General features: G+C 35.4%; 1 long non-coding RNA gene across 1 annotated transcript; it reads left to right on the top strand.

Annotated features, from left to right (window-relative positions):
• The first annotated feature begins 7,298 nt into the window (after positions 1-7,298).
• LOC133029139 (uncharacterized) lies at positions 7,299-8,439 on the top strand. The gene is made up of 2 exons (XR_009683338.1): positions 7,299-7,920; positions 8,079-8,439. It is a non-coding gene; the product is annotated as an uncharacterized LOC133029139 (long non-coding RNA).
• The last annotated feature ends 909 nt before the right edge of the window (positions 8,440-9,348 follow it).

Raw genomic sequence — 9,348 nt, forward strand, 5'->3', positions numbered from 1 at the left:
TGTTAAATAGCAAGAAGTTGACAAAGCGCTTATGGGCTGAAGCTATTAACACAGCTTGCTACATAATAAACAGAGTGTTTATTCGTCCAGGTACCTCAAAAACATCTTATGAAATCTGGAAAGGTAAGCGCCCCAATGTAAGTCATTTTCATGTTTTTGGATGTGTGTGTTATGTCTATAGAGATCGTGAGCATATTGGTAAATTTGATGCTAAAAGTGATGTTGGTGTGTTTATTGGATATTCCTTAAACAGTAGAGCTTATCGTGTTTATAACATGAGAACTCAAACTGTTTTGGAATCAGCTAATGTGGTTGTTGATGATTTTAGAGATTTTTCAGAATTTTCCACAGAAGCCAAGATAGATAGTCTCATGGATACTCCTCCAGAAGTTGCAACAGCAGATCCTGATGCAGCAGAACCCATTGCTGTTGCTGCAAATGACGAATCTGCTGCTGCAACTGAAACTGGAGAACCAGAACCGTCTATCTTGACTCATCCAAACATCATCACTGACTCTATTCAGAAAGAACCAAGCACCAGAGTCAAACTGAATCATCCAAAAGATCTCATCCTTGGAAATCCTGAAGAAAGCATGGTAACTCGCAGAAGGTATATTAATTTAATCAGCTTTCTTTGCTTTGTTTCTCAATATGAACCGAAAAATGTGAAGGAAGCCATGACCTTTGAGGAATGGCTCAATGCAATGCAAGAGGAACTCAACCAATTTGTTCGCAACAAGGTATGGATTTTGGTCCGAAGACCAAAAGGTATAAATGTTATTGGAACAAAGTGGTTGTTTAAAAATAAAAGTGATGAGTTCGGTACAATTGTGAGAAACAAGGCTCGTTTGGTGGCACAAGGGTACACACAGGTAGAAGGTATTGATTTTGATGAAACTTTTGCTCCTGTTGCAAGATTAGAATCAATTCATTTACTTTTGTGTATTGCTTGTATTCTGAATATTAAATTGTTTCAAATGGATGTGAAATCTGCCTTCCTAAATGGTATTTTGAATGAGGAAGTTTATGTTGAGCAACCAAAAGGATTCGAAGATCCTCAATTTCCAGACCATGTATACAAACTTGAAAAAGCTTTGTATGGTCTGAAACAAGCTCCTCGAGCTTGGTATGAAAGGTTGACTCAATTTTTACTTTCTCATGGCTATCACAGAGGTAGTGTGGATAAAACTCTTTTCATCAAACATATAAAATCCGATTTTATCATTGCTCAAATTTATGTTGATGATATAGTTTTTGGTTCTACATCTAACCATGAAGTGTGTGTATTTGTTGATCAAATGAAAAGTGAATTTGAAATGAGCATGGTTGGTGAGCTTAATTTCTGGGTCTTCAAGTGAGACAAATGGAAGGAGGTACATTTGTATCTCAAAGCAAGTATGCTAAGAACCTTGTCAAGAAATTTGGCCTTGAATCGGCTAAGCAGGTAAGTACTCCTATGAGCACCACACCGAAATTAACAAAAGATGAGAATGGAGTAAAGGTAGACACTACACTCTATCGTAGCATGATTGGAAGTCTTTTGTATTTAACTGCTAGTCGTCCTGATATCTGTTACAGTGTGGGAGTGTGTGCTAGATATCAAAGTAATCCTATGGAATCACATGTATCAGCTGTAAAAAGGATTATTAGATATGTTAATAGCACTCCTGATTATGGAATTTGGTACTCGAAAGATACCAATTCAAATCTTGCTTGTTTTAGTGATGCAGATTGGGCAGGAAATGCTGATGATCGAAAGAGCACAAGTGGAGGGTGTTTCTTTCTTGGGAATAATCTAGTATCTTGGCATAGCAAGAAACGAATTCCATCTCCTTATCCACCGCCGAAGCCGAGTACATCGCCGTCGGTTGTTGTACTCAACTATTGTGGTTGAAACAAATGTTGATAGATTATGGGTTTGAATTGGGTGTTTTGACTATTTTTTGTGACAATACTAGTGCCATAAATATTTCCAAAAATCCTGTTCAACATTCTAGAACAAAGCACATTGACATAAGACACCACTTTATCAGGGAACTTGTTGAAAATAAATCATTGCAATTAGAATATGTTGATACTGAAAAACAATTAGCTGATATTTTCACAAAGGCCCTAGATGCAAGTCGCTTTGACTCCCTCAGAAAGTCTTTGGGAGTTTGCATTGTTTAATTTTATTTGTTCATAATTCTTGTACAATAGTGTTATGTGATTCATCTCTAGCTCTTAATCTTCTATCATTGTATTTTGACAAATCATGTTTATGCTTTTGAAATATAATTAGTTAGGATCTCAGTCTGATCATACTTTGTGATGTTGTGTTAAAAGGTTCATGTTACTCCTTATTTGTGTCTAGGATTAAATAATGTTCTTATACAGAGTTGAGCAATTTTTGTTTCAGTCTTGCTGTGCCCTCATTGAATAGAGCTACCCATACTGAGGTGTGAAAGCCATCTGATGAGTAAGCTGGAACATTGTAATTAGCAACTATGATGAGGATGCACTACCATAGAAAAGGGCTACCTTCAGTATGGTGTGAAAGCATCCAGTTGTGGGATCAAATTGAAAAAGGCGAAAATGAAAAATCTTGCCAAGGACAATGATCCTATTTTCACTGCACACACTTATGTCTGACAAGTGTGTTCAAATCTGTAAGTCTCCTCTATTAAAATTAAATTGATAATCCTGGTTCACAATTATCAGTAACATGCATATCTTTTTCCTCAACATCAATTAAGTATGATTATTTCATGAGATACTAATTAGTTATTTTCCTTAAAAGCATAACATGTATTTGATTTTGTCAATTGTCAATGATATTTGATTTCTTTGCTTGATTCGAATCACATATATTTATTGTACACATTGTACTTGATTTTCGTTTTAATTCAAATAATAAATAAAAAAAAAGAGGGAGGCGTGTGACTTGCTTCATGGGTCAAGAAAATCTTGTGCATAAATGGTAAGTATCAACATTCATTCTTCTTTGATTTATTTTGATATTTTTCCAAGTAAAGATTAATCTTTATATGGTAATGTGCCTTTATTCTTGAAAGATTGATTTATTTTTGGAATTTTTTTTTTTTTGGCATTTCTAGTTTCCTTTTATTCTTTAAAAAAAAAGGAAAGGAGTTGAGAAGTGGGCTGTTTCCTTTTTTGGTTCATGGGCTGGTGGTTACCATTTGAATTTTCAAAATTGGTTTCCTTTTTCTTGTTTTGATTCCAAGGTTATATAAACCAAATTTTGACACTTAATTCACCACCTACCCAAACCCTCTTTCTTGTTTCTTTGTCTGTCACTGTTCATCTTCTCTTTCAGTTCCAAAATGGTGAGAACCAAGAATCTAGGGCACTCTAAAAAGTTAGAAGAAACCGTTCCAACTCCTTCCAATGCACCCCCTGCTGCCTCAGTTCCTCCTCCTACTGTTGCAAAGCCTGGAGATTCATCGCTTCCCCAACATGAATCTCAAGCCGAGAAGCCAAAACGTCCACCCAAGCAAGTTGCTCGCAAATTGGTAAGGCCTTATCGCACCTGGACTTCCTCATCTGAATCCTCAAAGGAATCTCCTCCTCCATTGGCTGTTCCACCTCCTGCTGCATCAATGGCTGGCACCACTCCAACAGGCCCTTCCACTCGAACTCGAGCCCAGCAAGCCTCGACTGAGAAAGAACTTCGAGCCTCTCAATCTCGAGAGAAGACTGTCCCTCCAGCCAAGAAGAAACTCAAGACTAATCCTCCCTCGGCTTCTTCGAGTTCCAATTCAGAGGAAGAGGATCCAATGGAAGTCTCTTCAGACAAATCAGTATCTCTGCATACTGAGAAGGACAGTGAGGACACAGAACTCGAGCCAGAGCCTCCCCGTTCAAAACTCGCTTCGCAAAGAAAGGCCTCCGCCGTCGCCAAAGGCAAGCAGCCCATGGAAGATCCTACATCTGGTAATATCCCTTCCTCTCTTTCTGGCTGTCCTCGTTTTTATTATCGAGACAATGAGCGTGACTGGAATCTATATGCAACCCGTAAGTTTGAAAGTGAGAGGAATTATGATTTGCATGCCCATCGTGTTTATGGTATTGTAAAGTACATTCAATTTCATCAATGGGAAAACACGCTTACTGGTTTCATTGGATTCATTGCAAACATTGTTAAGGATTTTATGCTAATCTTACTGATGATTTCCTTGATGAGAACTCTAGACTTTATCGAAAAGTTTATGTTAGGGGTCATTGGTTCTCGTTTTCTGAAAAGGATATTGCTCAAGCTTTGCAATTGCCTGAGAATGTATCCAATGCTGTGATGTCCATGGATCGTGAGTTGATGCACTCTGAACTCACTGGTGCTCGTTCAGAATTGAAACCAGGGGAGAGTCTTCGAATCACTCACCTCACTTTTGCTCATGCTTCCCTTATGCGGTTTGCACTAAGCAATTGGGTTCCAAATTCTAACAAGACCGTGGTGTCTCAAGAAGTGGCTACACTCCTATACCGCATCACTTCTGGAACTTCCATTGATCTAGCCTCACACATTCTAAACCAGATTGTCTCCTTCCGAAGAGGTAAAGAGCCAACCTTCAAACTTGTATTTCCAAATCTAATTTATAAGGTTTTATCTTCTCAGAAGAATGTGGCCCAATCTCATGAAACACTTGAGCCTCCCATCACTGGTCCTACATTCCAACCCTCTGAATACTTTGATGGTGTGTTTCAAAAACGGCCAAAGGCTGGTCTTCTTCTTCGCCGGTGCAAGTTCAGGCTCTGCTGCAGCAGAACTCCTGGAAGTCAAGTCTGAACTTCAGAATGTGTATACTCGTCTTGAAGCAATGGCAGATGTCCAGCATAGCATGTCCAGGCAACTGTCCACTTTGATTAAACTCTACAAAGATTAAAGTGTTTTTAGTTTGTCTCTTTTTAATTAAACTTGGGTCTATTTTTTGTTCTTTGTTTACTTTGGCACTCCGATAAACAAAAAGGGGGAGAGATATTTATTTTTTGGTTTGTTGCCTAACTCTAGACCCTTTTTCCAGGGGGAGTTGTGGTTTGTTAGTACTTGTGAACTTAATGTTTAAAGTTAGCATGTTCTTTTTTTTTTTATTGTGATATTCAATTGTGTTACTCAGGGGGAGTAGTATCTTTTGCTCTTGCTAACTTTGCATTGCAGGTACTTTATGGTAAAAATTATTTTGTTCATCTAAAGTGCCAAAGAGGGAGATTGTAAAGTCCTTTTTTTGGCAAGTTAGGTGACAAAATAATTTTTCCTTTTTATGGTAAGATTGCTATGCATTCATTTTCGAATCCTTACCTCTTTTATTCAGTTTTTAGTTGCCATTTTCCTTGTTTGGAAAGTTGCACTTTCAGCTGAACTTTCCTTTGTTGAAAAACTTCTCAAAAGAGAAGGAATTCTCTTTTGGAAAGTTGTCTTTTTTAGGGAAACTTTGTTTATTGCCTTTTCCTTATTGATTTCGATTGTATCTTGATACAATCAGAATATCTAATCTGTTTTTGGCAGGAATCAAGCATTGAAAGAAGATCGGACCCGATTTTAGTAAGTTTCCCGTTTCTGGGCAGATCTGCTGCGTCAGCATCCGAATCTGATGTAGCAGATCGTGTTTCTTTTGGAAAGTTTTTGTACAGCTGCTAATTCGAACTTGTGGTTGCCTCTTTGGTTTCTATGATCTATAAATAGAGCCTAGAGAGCAACCATTCGAATTACCTCTTCCATTATTCATTTTTTACATTTATCTTTTGAGAGAAGAGAGTGTTTCTTTGTTTTGTGAGAGCCTAGTTGTTCACCTAGGTTCTAGTTGTTCTATTTCTGTTCTTACTCTATCCTAGAGGTTGTGAAGAACTACTTGACTGAACAAGCACTTGGTCTTCGGGAGAAGACTTGTTGAAGCCTTACTTCGGGAGGAAGTAAGCACTCACACTTCAAAGACGAAGGGAGTTCGGGCTTGAAGGTGTTTCAAGAAGTCAGATTCATAAAGTGGATTACAAAGGATTGCGGCAATACTTTAGAGGGAGTCTAAACTTGTTTAAGTCAATTGTCTTTGTAATTTTGATACTTTATTAATTGATTTCATTCTCTGGGCGTGGCCCCGTGGACTAGGAGTGTTCGGGAGAACACTGATACCACGTACAAATCTCTTGTGTCAAGTTATTTATTTTTCTGCAAATATTTTATATTCTGCCTGTTCAGTTTTGCTGTAGCAGAATTACTTTCTGCTGCTGCAAACTCTTACAGTTTTTATATTTTCTTATATATAACTGACATTTGCAAAAACACAGTTTTTCAAAAATATCAAAAATATCAATGTAACAAAAATACCAATAAACAATTCTTAATACTATATTATATTAAAATTATTTTCGAGTACATATAATATTTATACATGTACTATAATTTGAAATAAAATTATTAATTCTACATAAGTAAATTTATAAAATATATGTATATATTTTTCTAAGAAGTAATTATTCTTATATAGATGTACATTTTATTAATACGGGACTTAAAAAATGTATAACTAATTACAATATAGAGGTTATTCTTATTTATAACTGGCCCAAATTGGAACTTTATTTTTTTTTTTATAACAAATTAGAGGTTATTCTTGAATAGAGTATTCTTGAAACATTCATTTCTATAAAGTGTGGCATTATTCATTCAATTTCGACAAAGTGTTTCTGAGTTTGAGTTATATAATTTTGTGTTCTGTGTTTATGTCCAAATATTGTGGGTGTCTGGCTAATCCGAAGAAGATTTAAGTTTTGATTTTCCAACCAAATAGAATAAATATAAGAGTGTATACTTTATAGTAGGTCATTATTGTGTCATTTTTAAGTTAATGTGTCAACCAGTCAATTCAAAAATATTTTACTACCTTAATTAGTAGAGCTATAGAAAATAAACTCAGTAACTTTTTGAGTGTTAAAAAATTGTAAATGGTTATAATTAAATTGAGAGTAAGTAAGCTGTGTGTGGTAGTTGGTTAAAGAAGCCAAAATTGAGATTTTTATATATACTGCCAATTACTCAGGTTCACATTTCGAGTTTTGTAATCTATACTCTTCCCTGTCCTATTAACAAAAGTTTAACGTACACATAACAGATGAATATGACTTTCTGCCTGAAACCAAGAGATGATTAGAAAGTAGAAGCACAGCTAGAACTTTCCTTTGTTTGAAGTAATATAATAGCTAATATCTTTATTACATATTAATAATTAATTCAATAGATGAACTTTCCAAAGTATTTTTGAAACATCATGGGATATATAAATGCTATTAATACTTTTTGTAGAAATTTTATTCCTTCTTTGCCCTACACACAGCAAAGTGATTAATCAAATCCCCAAGGTCAAATCTGACCATTTACCCAGTCAAAGAAAGCTTTTGACTTTCGGATATTATAACCCAAAAATGACAGCTCCCTTCCTATGAGTTATAGGTCGTTTATATTTGTTGTTCGGAAACCCTAAAACACCTTTAGACATATATAAGCTTCTTTTTCATTCAAACACATCCAACCACCTAAAATAAACCCTGGTCGTGAGACCTCCTTCGATGTTCTTCTCTGAAGAACACGAAGAACACCAACCCCAATCGTACACCAGATCACACCCAGAAAAAACATTACACAGCCCAGTTCAAATCAACCTCAAACCGAGCCTTGCAAAACCAATTATATACCCAGAAATCAGACAATAAACCCCAAGAAATTAACCCTTATCAGCCCGATATAATACCCCCCAAAAAAATAAACATAAATCATATAAAATACAGAAAAGAAAAATGGAGAGAACACACCAAATTTTTATAGAGGTTTCTCAAAATTGTGCTGGGTACATCCTCTTCGAGCTCGCCTCGTTCCACTATGGATCTTCAAAGATCAGAGATTACAATCAATGGGTGGGATTCCAAAACACACAGGTATTATTTTGGTAATCCCTAATATTTTACAGTGTTTGGTCCTCTCTTTTCTCTCTATTTCTCTCAGATTTTTGTACTGACAGTTGTGTTCTTCTTCTTTGTTGCATGAACACTCCTCTGGCATTTGGATATCTGAACCACAACCTTGGGTTCCAAAGCTTACTCCATTGTAAGCCTCCTCCAAAAAAACTCCCCAAAATCAATCTATTTCTCCTCTGTGAAAACTGATATGATTTTGTTGTATAATGTTCTGCCTCTGAATTTTTTCTTGTTGCTGTAGTACTGATCTCTGTTGTGTTGTTCTGATATGAGATTGTATTTATATTAGTGTATATAAACAGAGAATGCTAAAAGTTAGTTACAAAGTTTTAACAAACTTTGTAATATAACTGACTTGCTGATGCTGTCTGCAACTTGTTAGAGACCAAAGGCCACTTAGTCCTTTATTTACTGCCTTGTAAAACTCTGTGTAATATTCTAGTTTTTACAGTGTACAGGTAATATGGGATTTTATTTCAACACTTTTGTATAATAGCAAGTAGCATGTTGTCTTCATTAGCATTTTTCAAATTTATAAAATTAGAATCTAGCTTGCTTGATTGCTTAAGTATGTTAAGTTTGAGGCTATGCGCCTATATTTATGAAGAGTAAATTGCGACATAAATACTTAATGTTTCAGATTTTATACACTTAAATACTTAATGTTTATTTTTGGAGGCAAAAATACCTAATGTTACAATTCTCTTATAATGTTACTACCACTTCCGTTAACTCATAAAATATAGAAACGTGTAGGGTTCAGATGTATTACATTTATTTATTTTATTTTAAAACTTAATATTATTAAAATCAGAAACTAAATGCCACTTGTTTCAAAAAAAAAAAAAATAGTTCTCATAACAATTTTTACATGATATTGGCACTTCAATTCGATAATCATGTTCCATATACCGCACCGGTTCACTCAGCTATGGTAATTTAGTATTGCATCTCTTTTTTTTTTTTTGAAACAAGTAGCATTTAGTTTTTGATATTAAAAATATTAAATTTTAAAATGAAATAAATAAATGTAATCATTTAGGCCCTCCACGTGTTCATATTTATGAGTTAATGAAAGTGATATTAACGGTGTAAAAGAATTGTAACATTAGGTATTTTTGCCTCAAAAAATAAACATTAGGTATTTAAGTGTATAAAATCTGAAACATTAAGGTGGCGTTTGGTTGGAGGTAATGAAATAGAATGGAATGGAAAGGAACAATTTTTATTCCATTTCTTTGTTTGGTTGCATTTTAAAGTATTGGAATAGCATTCCAATGGAATGCTCTTTCCACCATTTTGGTGGAATGGCTATGTAACGTCCCCGCTTCAAGCCTCCATTGGGCCCTTACACCCACGGACTAATGGCTCTTATACACGAGTACGCCA

Source organism: Cannabis sativa, chromosome 1 (assembly GCF_029168945.1).
Source record: "Cannabis sativa cultivar Pink pepper isolate KNU-18-1 chromosome 1, ASM2916894v1, whole genome shotgun sequence".
NCBI lineage: Eukaryota > Viridiplantae > Streptophyta > Magnoliopsida > Rosales > Cannabaceae > Cannabis > Cannabis sativa.